The sequence below is a fragment of the Alligator mississippiensis genome, chromosome 1 (genome assembly GCF_030867095.1).
Source record: "Alligator mississippiensis isolate rAllMis1 chromosome 1, rAllMis1, whole genome shotgun sequence".
In the NCBI taxonomy this organism is placed as follows: Eukaryota; Metazoa; Chordata; order Crocodylia; family Alligatoridae; genus Alligator; species Alligator mississippiensis.
Window position 1 is genome coordinate 211,552,550 of NC_081824.1, and position 12,246 is coordinate 211,564,795.

Consider the following 12,246-nt stretch of genomic DNA (forward strand, 5'->3'; position numbering starts at 1 on the left):
TAAATCCAGTTGACTCCAGTGTAGTTATGCAAGGTTGGTGTGGTGACCCTGATCCTTAATTATTTTAGAAAGATGGATGAGCTGAAAAGTTTAAGAACAAAATCCCATTCCAGGGCCAGGCCCTGCAAGGCTTCCATGCATAGATCCGCCAGCCAGAGATTCCTTACACAAACCTGAAGTATGGGCATCACTCTGCAGTCTGGCTGAGGAAAACCATTTCTTTTGATTTCAGTAGCCCAGGCTGTAGTGCAGGTTTAAAATGTACACGTATTACTAAAACTAAATGTTACGAAAATCTAGCTCCTCATTTTCTTATGTAACAGGTGTGTGATAAAAATCACATACAGGTAACTGTTATTGTGCAGCCCCTGAAACTCCACTCAATTTTATCTCCCCACCCCCAAAAATGAAGAACACTGAACAGCCATCAGCTGTATCTTTTGCCTTGAGAAATCAGATAGCAGCATAACCCCTATAGGGCTTGGCCCTGTGTAGTTTTTCTAATAAGTTAGACAATGGATGTGTATAGGATTTGGATAGGGATGATCCTGCCACAGGCAGGTGGGTTGGACTAGATGACATCTGGAGGTCTCTTCCAGGTCTACTTTTCTAGGATTCCACGTATACAAATGTCTTTCTTCATGAGGTCTTTGATTTTAGTTGTTTAGTTTGGGGAGTGTCTGAGCTAGTGCTTGGTAAAGAATTATTACCAACCGCTATAAAGAAATACTACCTATTAGAACAGAAAAAAACAAAAACATAATGGATGCGGTGTATGGCACCAACAAAATGGCTGGGCTAATTCATGCCTTTCGCAGCAGCAAAGTTGTGGTGGGATCAAAATTGAGAACAAACAGTAGGTCAGCTTGTTTCTAGAGCTGTAGTAGATCGCTAATCTGATGGCAGTGAAGGAGCTCTAGCCCTAAAGACATCCTGCACAGTAAACCTAACATTTGGCGCGCACATGCTGGAAAGAAACTGGACTTAAATTGATGGTTCTGGGTCCCACGATCTAGTTCAGTGTAACAAAGGACCTCCCCACTGCCACGTGGCAGGAATCACTGTCCATCTACTCCAGCAGTCATTCTTCTACCTCCTGCTCCATGTGTGCATTTATGCCTGCTAGAGAACAGAAGCAAATCCAAAGGTTGAAAATTTCAGCTCCAATGGAATAACTTGTGGAACAATTGCCCTTAGCCTCTTTAGCACACCCCCTCTACATCTCCAATATGTCCCTCCCACCTGTTATTTAGAAAGTAGGAGGCAGGAGAGCAGAGTAAGCTCTGACCGAGGCCTGAGCTATCCAGTATCATGTGGGGCAACTACTGAACCACTGGATAAATGAACTGCTTGCCAAAAGTTCTGCATGAATGAGGTGTTCTCAGGGATGCACAAAGTAGCTCTCCACATGACAACACAGGCTTAGGCCTGTGGGGGCTTGACATCTTGTCAACTCCTACAGGGAAACAGAACCCTGCACTGAGGAGGTGGCAGATCAGGTAAGGAAAAATAGATTATTCAACTGTTTTGTTTTAAGATATAAATGCATCTGTATCCTATTCTGAATGATCTAAATCTTAAGCAGCTTTTTAAAGTAATTTTGTAACATAACAAAAATAACTTGATTATCTACATTTCCAAATGCAAGTTTCTACACACACACACACACACACACACACACACACGTGTGCGTGCTGTAAAAAATCAGGATAAGATTTGGGGATACAATAAAGAGATCTATACCTGGTGAGGAGGGAGCTCCTGAGGGTTCCCTGCATAGCGAGGTTTGAGTGCCAGGCCAGGGCGAGAGTGCAGTAGATAACAATTCCTCCTCCCTCTAATATGCATGGGTTCACCCCCTATACTTGGGCTTTGGACAGTGCAACAAGAACTTTGGTCTTGATCCAGCATAATGCTTAAGTCACCAGTACTTAGCTTTAGGCCCTTAAATAGTGCTTGCCTATTTACACTTAATCCTGTGCTTAAGTACACTGTTGGAGTGAGGCCTCAGCAATATGCATGTTATGGTATCTGTACCTGTTTCAAAAACTAAAAATAATATTGAGTTGAAACTTTCCAAACAAATTGCCAACTTGCATATGATCTTTCAACTGTTACTTTTTAAGGCCACTTTTATAGACTGGCAATTCAGAAACACCCTCATTTCTCAGAATTTAAAATACTTTGTGCCAAGATGTAGGCGGAAAAAGAGAATTAGTTGTTGATATATGGCCAAGACCTTTTTCTGAATTATGGATGTTTGAAAAGTAGCTGAAAGTATGTATGTTTTGCTGTATAGCATATTTTCTTAGCAACCAACTGTTTTTCTGAGCAAAATTGCATTTGAATTAATAGGATGTTTGCAATAATAATTTTAATGTGATTTTCTGTATAGTTTGAATAATATGTGAATATATAGCCTGATGTTGCACAGAGTGATGGAGAGCCAAGGTATAACATGGTGAAAAAAGTGTGGTAAGAACATTCCCCTTTGAGCAGCTGGACAGATATGTCACACCGTTTTATTGACAGTGCCTATAATTTTTACAATACAGCATGAAATCTGACTGCAGTGAAAAAGATACTGCCACTATTAGTGTTATAAGGTTTTATTCTATTTAAATAATACATAAATATATTGCATCTTATTAAACAGGAAACTGACGTATAAATATTGGTAAATGTGTGTTATGTGTTATTGCTATTCTGCAACTATTACCTAGCATTTAAAAAAGCAAAGAATATTAAATAAAAAACTAGGTGAAATATAAAATTAAAATATTGATTTTGTCCTACTGAAACAAGTAAATTCACTAGCACTCTTATATTTAGCTATTGCAGCTTATACATAATATTGCAGTGATAGGTGCTGTAGAAAAAACAAAGATAAATATAGTGAATAGGCTATTTCATACCATCCGTCTTTAAACATAATTCCCCACTGAAATCAATGACCAGTTCAGTCTAAAAATGGATGGCATCATATGGCTTAACAAAATAACCCACTATTCTAAAACCCCTTTGAAAAGGCAATATAAACTATAACTTAGCATGAAGAGGGGAAGGGATGTTAGAGACCTATTGGCAGTATAATTAATGTATCATCTAGAACTAGAGATGTTTGAATGTATGAAGCAATGGATAGTTTCTACAAAGAAGGCCAAAAGTGTCTCAGAGACGAGGTGTATCCGAGGCAGCCTTACTACTCAGAGCCAATAAAAATGAAACTATTCTCTATTGAGACCTAATTAGCTTTTATATTCAAAGCTGTACTGCACATTTGTACTTGCTTATGAGTGGGACTAAAAAATATATGTACCATGACACTATACTTTTAAAGTGTCTATTGAATGCTTTTTCTATTCTCCAAGGATTGCCTCCTCCTTAGATGTATACATTCAGTGAATATGACTAGGCTAATTATTTTTCCTTCAAATGATCAGTGCTTTTCTATAGCAGCTTTCAGAGAATGGGGGACCTCGCATCTTCAGCTTTGTAACTTTCAAAATACTGCCTTCAAATCCTAAGACAAAAAAAAAATGTTTGGTAAACAAATTTCATGCCATGGGCTTTACAAGATTAGTCTTGTATCAGAGCCACTGTTCATGTATGATCCTTTTTCATTTTTTAAAGGAGGATATATATTTTTCTGTTACCTTTCCTGACTGTAAAGCAATCACAGAAAACTGCAGGAGGCACCATAAATATGCAAATTACTGAGAGATAACTGGTTTCAGTGGTTACGCCTTCAAGTAGTAGGAAACGTGAGAGTGCCGGATTGTTCCAAGTAATTCCTATGTTTGTGGTGCCCCCTGCTGCACTCACAAGTTGTCCAGGAAAAGGACAGCAAAATCTTGAAGCATTCTAACATTGATAAATATAAATATAATACAGCATTGCCCACTAGCATTGGTCTTGCTATGGTGCTCCCAGCATTTCCATTATAAGCTCTCTTCTTCAGAGGTTCAGAGCTGAGTCATGAGGATTTGCTTTTGGCTAAACCTTGGCAGATAAGGTTTCAGCAGAAGGATTTTTAGAAGGATTCTTTATTATTATTATTATTATTTACTAATTTCCTAAAAAATATCTGTATATACTTTTTCTTAACTGTTCATATACTTTTTATACACATTTTTAGTTTTCCAACACAGTTAATATTCATCCTTTATGTCACATATCCAAGAACTACTGACAGCTTGATATCAACTCTTCCTAATTACATATCTCTCCAATATTTTCACATCTTGACCTGCTCACCAAGAGGTTCTCATAGACTTAGATTCGTGTACAGACGGTATTGTTTCTTTTCTATTTTATGTATCTACTCATAAAATCTGGCAATATTTATCTATGAATCTGTAAGTTCATTACCAAATAAGCAAATTATAAGGCCCTATCTTTTTAACTCAATGTTTGACTGATTAATTTTAGTCATTTGCTCCCATAGTAAAGATTAATGTAAATCAAGTAAAATTCAGTTTTAAAAAATTACAGATGTACATTTATTCATTTTAAAGCATTTTTTAAACTAGCATTTTAAATCTTATCCCTTTCAGCTTCTTTTTTCGATGAACATTACTAAAAATTGGTTTGTTTATCGAAGTGGAATTTCGAAAGCCATTAGTCAACAATGTGGACTAGACATTCTGGTATTTAAAAAAATAATTAAGTACACGTTAAAATAAATAATGCTAAGTTATAAGTGTTAAGAATTGGCTACACTAGATACGCAGTAACCTTATTACAAATATTCATATTACCATTGTAGTAGCCCCATATACCAGAATAACATGTTACAATTCAGACCTGTGACGGTCTGCTGAATATGTAATATGCATTTTAAAAACTGTCTGGAAATGTATTCACATGACAAAATCTAATGGTTCAGGAGGAGCTCTTCCTCTTTATCAAATAATAAAAAAACGTTATAGACCAGTCTATCATGTCATTGCTCATCAAGTTCTACAGGAATTGTTTTATGTTTTTTATTTAAATGGTACAGTAAAGCAAGAAAATAAATCTAACTACAAAAGCATATTTAATACCGATCTGAACTTCTGTGCTGCAAAAACAGGAAAACAGAAAGTAGAAGCTGGAATTCTATCCTTAACTTCGCTTTCATTTGTGATTTTGTCTAGCTAAAGTCTCAGAACTGTGTGTGATGCTATTCACTATCATACTGAAATAGCTACGCAATAGAGAGAGTTAAGAGTGACACCTTGGAATTCCAGCCTTACCTCTGAATTTCCTTGCTGTAATTTAAGCCTGACATTCAAATGTCTACTTTCAGATAGACAGATTTCATATGTGACGGTGTGGGTGGTAAGAGCCTTATCCACAGACTGATTCTGAACTACAGATAAGACAACTAATAGGAATAATTATTACTATTAAAATATAGACCATTTCATTACAAAAAACTTCAGATAAAGTCTCCTGAACTATATTTGAGAGAGATTATTTTTCATGCTAACACTTGGTTTGATTTCTGGAAAAGATTGACTTTCAGAAAACGAAAACCAGTGCACTACACAGCAGTTGGGAATCGAAGCCCCTCTTTACCAGAACCCCTGCCATATACATACTGTCACTCACCTTCCAGACACTCAGTACAACCATTCAATCTATTGAATCAAGAGACTGTTTGATCTTATCTGCATCTGTGAGCTGACTGTCAACCTGCTTAGGCTGCATATTAAATCATCTATAGTAGCTGTATCAAGCTGGGAGGATCCGTTAATTCTAAATTTATTAACCCTTGGAGTGCAGTCATCATGCTTAATCTAGTGTAGCCAGCATTTATTTTACAAGACGAAATCCTTCTTTAAGATATGGCTGTGCTGTAGGTTAAAGAATCATTAATGTGTACATTATTATAATTAGAAAGAACTTGCTTTGATCTTTAAAACTACTGATGTCCTGCAATTTCAAACTGACACATGCATGTTTGCTTCAACTTACACATGGTCTGTGTGCCTAAGAGACAGTTTCATCAAAGAAAATTTGAGAGAGAGAAAGGCTGCATACAATGTTTTGGCTGCATTTGTCCCAAAAGAATGATTTAAAAAGCAAGCGAGGTAACCAGACAACAGTGCTGTGTACAAAGCAAATAACTGAAGGCACAGCCAGACTATAACCAAACACCATCTTTCTCGATAACTCAAACTTCTTGATCAATAGCAGCCGCTCAGATCAGAATTAACAATTTTCACAGATATGAGAACTCCTCAGTCTACTGCGTGGCTCACTAGCAGTGAAGTTCCCTTTATACACACACGCACACACACACACTTTAACTGAACATGTTAATCTGATCGTCACACGCACACACATACACATCTTTTCCTCCTCCTCTCTCTCTCTCCCCCCCATCTATTATACTTGCACGTTGCTGATGGTATCAACATATTCACAGCTTTTATTTCAGTCACAAACTGCTAGGCATGCTTCCTTTTTTGGTAATCACGTGCCTGATATCTCTCTAATGTAGCCTAATAACAATTTTAGCATTCAGATGAAGCGATTTCATTCTGTGACTGCCTTTTCTATTAGATTTGATTTTGAGAAGCCCCAGTGGGTGCCTCCGAGGCAGAGATCTATCTGTGAGGCTGCAACCGATTCAATAGCAGCCTGAGCTAACCTTGACCTTTCCCTAGACCCTGCTCCATCTGGTGCCAGCCTGTTTTTTTTTCCCTCTTCTCCTTCTTGCTTCATAGTCAACATTGATCAAGGCAGAATCGAGCGTCTCGTCTCCCTCCAAGGGCTGGGCAGTGTCGGGAAGGACAGCACATTTCAATATATGGAAATGATCAAGCCTCTTATGCAATCATAAATCTACATAGAGGCTTGTGATTTGATATTTCATTCACCTCTAAAGATTCCACCTCCCCCATTCCCCCAGCAGGGATTTATAAGCTATAAAACAACGGCTTTCCCCAACACCTGGAAATTATAAAGCTTGCTGCTTACGCAAAAAAAAAAAAACGCTCCACAATTTGATTTCATACGATTTGATTTTTTTTTCTTTTCTTTTACGTTTCTGCACCTCACTGGGTTGTTGTGCTTTTGGCTTGGTTTTAATCTAAAATATTATTATCGTCATCATCATTATTTCGAATGTGCAAGAGAAGATTTAGCAAACCAGCTTCCGTCTGAGGCTCATTGCACTTACATCAAACACATACACACGCAGGCATCGAATCGAATCAGAATACTCTGTGTGGGGCTCTGTGTCTCTGCACACAGTTTAAGACAATTTTGCGTCCTCTTTAGAGTTGCTGAAAAGACAGACAGGCAACTGGGTGTGATACTTTCAATTGATCTCCTTTTAAAGCTCCCTCTCTTTATTCCCCACCTCTCTCCCTCCCAGAGATCACGGCTATTTTATTTTCTAAATCACATATTACATTGATCGTCCTTCCCCCTCCCCCCTTGTCTTGATCAAGGCTGGGAGGTGTAAGTCTGGAAGGGGAGGGCTGGGGGGACATCACGTGGGCAGCCCATGGACAGCAGTGGTAGCAGCAGCAGCAGCTCAAAGGAAATTGACTGACTGGCCGCTTGGGCGCATTTCAATATATGGAAATGACCAGAGGCTTCAGCAATAAATCAACACTCAACACTTTGTCATTTTTCTAGTTCTGCTTCATTTTCTTATTTTCTTCTGCACACAGAAGCTGGATTCTTTGCATTTCACATCCCCACACCCCAACCTCCCAGCCCTGGGTTTGTCCCCCTCCCTGCCCCCCATCCCTTTAAATGGAAACAGCCTGTCAATGTAGACCCCCGCCCCTTCCCCTTTATTAGAGCACAGAGCGTTACAGGGGAGGGGGTTTTGTTGTGGCGGCGGTGGGGGTTGGCTTTATGTGGCATGTCGCCCTTGCAGGAGGAATGACCCGGCGGTGTTGGCATGTCGCTAGAAAATGCCCCCTCCCTTCCTGCAGAGGCAGAGGAAAGAGTTTCCCCTGCGAACTTGAATCTGGAAGGCAACTTGGATGCGAAAGCGCCAGTGCTTGCACTACGTGCAGCCCCAAACACACACACGTACCTGGGCTCCCTCTTACTTAAGGCACTGCCTCGCACCGCTGCAGGCTCTTTGGGGCTGAGGAGGACCCGCCTGGCCCCTTGGGCTTGCTCTCCAGGAGGTCCCCGGTGCAGGCACGGGAGTGCCCCAGAGGCAGCAAGGCGGCAGGCAACGCCAGCAACCCCTCCGTGCAACTTCCCTCCCCGCACCTGCGGCTCCAGCCCCGGCTTTCCTGGGAAACAGCAGCCCTCCCCCTGCATTGCATGTGATGGGAGCTGCTTTCCTCTCCCAACTTGGTTTCTCTTCCTTGCTCCTTTCCCTTTGCTCCCAGCCCTGCGCACGAGCCGCCTGCAGAGGGTCAGTGGTCATCACCCTCTCCAGCTCGGCACCTAATTAATTTTATTAAAGGGGGGATCTGTTTATGCAAGATGACAGCTTGGGGGAGCTCACCCTTTCTGCGCCGTGGCGCTGCGAGACGCGCGCGCGCGCACACACACACGCACACACACACACGTGAGCCAAATTCAGCTCTGGTGGCAGCAGGTGCAGGAAGACTTTCGCCTTTTTTTTTTCTTTCTTTCTTTTTTTTAACCCCGGGGCTCAAATGGGCTCATCAGCTGCAGGGAAGATGACTCCCGCACAAAAGCAGCTGTCTCCCCCGATGCGGGCAGCACCCGAGTTGGCACCCAGCCCGCGAGGGTGTGGTCCTTCCTCTCCCCGGGCTGGCCGCGTGCACCCTGCCGGGAGATCTTCTCAGCTGATACCTGGCATTTTGCAAGAGTAGACTATTGGCTGGAAAAGGAAACAGGGTCGAGAGGGCTCCCCGAATCCCTCGCACCCAGGCAGAGGTTACTTTGTGGCTCTATAGACACCGGGCGTAGAGTCTCCCTGAAAAATGTGCCCTCCTTTAAAAAAAATCACGTTTAATCAGGATCAAAGGCAAACCTGTGACAGAAGTGATAATGGGAAGCGATTTGTGTTTGTCCACCATTGCTGGAACATAAACTATATTTTCAGCAATACTCAGAAGAGATTCTGTGCTTTAGCTGCACTGTGCTTGCATTACCTCTGTTCTTTAATTGCCAGGACTATGTTCACTTCATTCACAGGCAGCCACTTTTATTTTTCCTCCCCAAAATTCCAAAAGAATCATCTTTCTCATCCTGCTTCAGCTCTAACATAACTAGTATGTGTAATAATGAAGAAATATGTCCCTACTTATATATAATTATAACAATTAGATTAGATACAGTCTTGTGCATATATTAAGGCACACAGGTAAGGATCAGTTCTGTGATACCGGATGTGCACACAGTACAGAAATGGAACGGTTAGAGAGATGAAAATACATAAGCATGTAAAACCGACGTATTTAATGGGAAAAGGTTTCTGAAAATGCTTCTGTTTGGAAGAATTTGTTTTGATGTAGGTCTCCAGATAGAAAAAGGAAGAACTGTGAATTACATTGAATATATATATTTTTATCAGTTTAATATTACACTTTCTTTCTGTGATGTTATAAAGATTTAGAGCATTTCCAAAACTTTCAGTTCTAAGCTGTGTCTTGGGCAGTCCGAGGTTTGTTTGGAAGACCTGCCGGCACATGCCAGCTAAAAATGAGTGTCAATTAATAATAAAAAACCCACCCTTCTTTAGTTCTGCGCTCATGTAATTTAACAGGTTTTGAGAAAACCACTGAAGCAGTTGTGAGAAATTTTCAATATATGCAATACTAACAGTTTGCACTGTAAAGCACCAAAGCTTCCCAAAATAGAACAGCTGAATATTTCTTTGCTTCCCCCAATGCCAACCTACACTTATTATTATACACTTAAACATACAAAGAATATTCATCTCTTACAAAAGCACTTCCAAGAAACAACCAGCTGAAATACAGTCTTAAATCCAAATACTTATGGTTAGTATATTGTACAATTTGTGACCACCAAAATTAGAAATATTCTGAAATAAGTATGATAATTTTTAGCAAATATTCTCAATTACTTATGAGATGTAACCAGAAAAAAATATTTGTCCTAACAACGTGACAGAATGTATAAGCTCCCCTCTTTCTGATATGCCTGAAAAATCAAGTTACCTCTACAGAAATTCCTAACCATGGTTTGCTGTTTAACAGCATATTGTACTGATTAATAACATGTGAAATAGCTTAAAAAACAATTTGAGCTATGAATTGCCATCTGCTCAAATGAAAGAAAACAGAAAGTAACAGAATATATTTTCTCACCTTTTTTTTATAGTAACATAAACAACATTCCAGAATGTTATAAACTTTTAGCTATATTAAATACATTTGTATAGTTCATCAAGTCTTAGGTCACTGCTTTGTCTACATTCTTAACCAGGTAATTATTTTTCATTATTACTTATATATGTCCTATTATAAAGCTCCTTTCCATTAAATAGCATGTCCTTTTATAATTTCAGGGATTAAGGGTTTCATCCTGCTTTCCAGTTGAAATTCAATTCTCCCCTGTGTAGGAGGCCAGTCAAGGCCTAGGGAACACTTAAGATCCACCTAAGAACTCAATATGAGGCTAAAGTGGGATTGAAGTGGTGCACAGTCTTTGTTGCTGTCTCTCTGCACAGGGTGAATAATGATACCTAGCTCTTACACAGCACTTTTCAGCAGTTCAAAAGATAAATCTCAATTGTCACCATTTGTATAGGTATGGATGAAGTGACTTGCCCAAGGCCACCCAGCAGACCAGTGGCAGAATTGGAAACAAAGCCCAAACTAGTACTTCATCTGCTAATAGCACTGGGGCTGGATAACTTATAGCACCAGGATGGTTAATTTATAGCACCAAGGCCAGATTAATGCATAGGCAAACTAGGCACATGCCTAGGGCCCTAAGTGAAGAAGGGACCCAGTTGTGATTGTTTTTTACATATTATTATTATTGAATAGACAAATAATATAAATATAGAGTATTAAGTAGGGGCCCACGAGTTTGTTTGCCTAGGGACCATGAAAGGGTTAATCCAGCCCTGTATGGCACGCCTACTAAATGGCATGGGCAGCCTCTGCATGGGGGGCAGGAAGCAGAACAGTGGATCAGGCAGGGAGCACCGAGCAGGAAGCAGAAAGCAAAACAGCAGATTGGGCCAGAAAGAAGAATGGACTGGTACTAGAGGAGGGTGCAGAGCTAAATTTGTAGAACAGCTGCCAAAAAAGGTTGGTCCCCACTTCACTAGACCATTCTGCTTGTATGACTTTCAGCCTCCTTGCCAGCCTGTAAGCTTCCACTGGTCCCCAAAAGTGTTTGCATGGCTTAAGAAAGCTAGGACCAAGACTAGGAGACCTGTGGTTTTTCTAGAAGACATGTTTTAAAACATTTACTGGTAGGTGCTTCACTTTTTGTCATGGTCTATTCTTTAAGAGTAGCCTGTGAGAAATCTAGGCCAGTAACTTAGAGTAAAATACTCAGCAATATCCTCTGTCCAGGAAACTGCCCTTGGGCTTGCCCCTCTAGTATTAAGCTGAAAGAAGCAAAATAAATATATTTTCCTTCTACTTAGCTGTATTTATTTTTCACTGTCCCCAGTCTCACCCACCTTGTAGCCCAGAGCTTTTGAACCCCTTCATTTCCTGTGCACCAACAGCTCTGCTAATATACCCCAAACAATTTGCTCCTGCCAATTACAGGGGAGGATGAAAAGACAAAAAACATTGTTTGCAGGTACTCAAGGAAAATAAACAAGCTCAGGAGTGCTGAGGACACACACCAGGAGATCTGGACTTGGCTAGAAAGCAATTCCATTTGCAGAAAGCAAAAGCACACCAGCAGGGCAGAAATGTGAAGGAGAGAGAAGCATTAGAGAAAGGGTAGTTATGTCTTGTGCTGATTCACTTTCACAAGCCAGTTACATGTGCAGTGACATTCCTGGAGAGTGGTTCCAGATCTCACTTCATACTATCATTTACACAACATCTGCCTGAGGTTGCCTCCAGATGTCTTCCACTCTGCTTTAACATTTACCTCCCAAATACACCATTTCAAATAAAAGATGGGGGAGAGCCCCTAATTTGCTTGTTCTCTTGTAACTTGGTGGGGAATCCTTAAATATATATGACATATGTAAAGAGGGGATCTATAATAAAACAATTTGCAAGTGCACAATGCCATAAGAGCAGGCTCCTTCCGTCAATCCCTTTAGGTTTTTAGGTCAAACAAAGCCTCTATCTTGACTGAACGGAAACA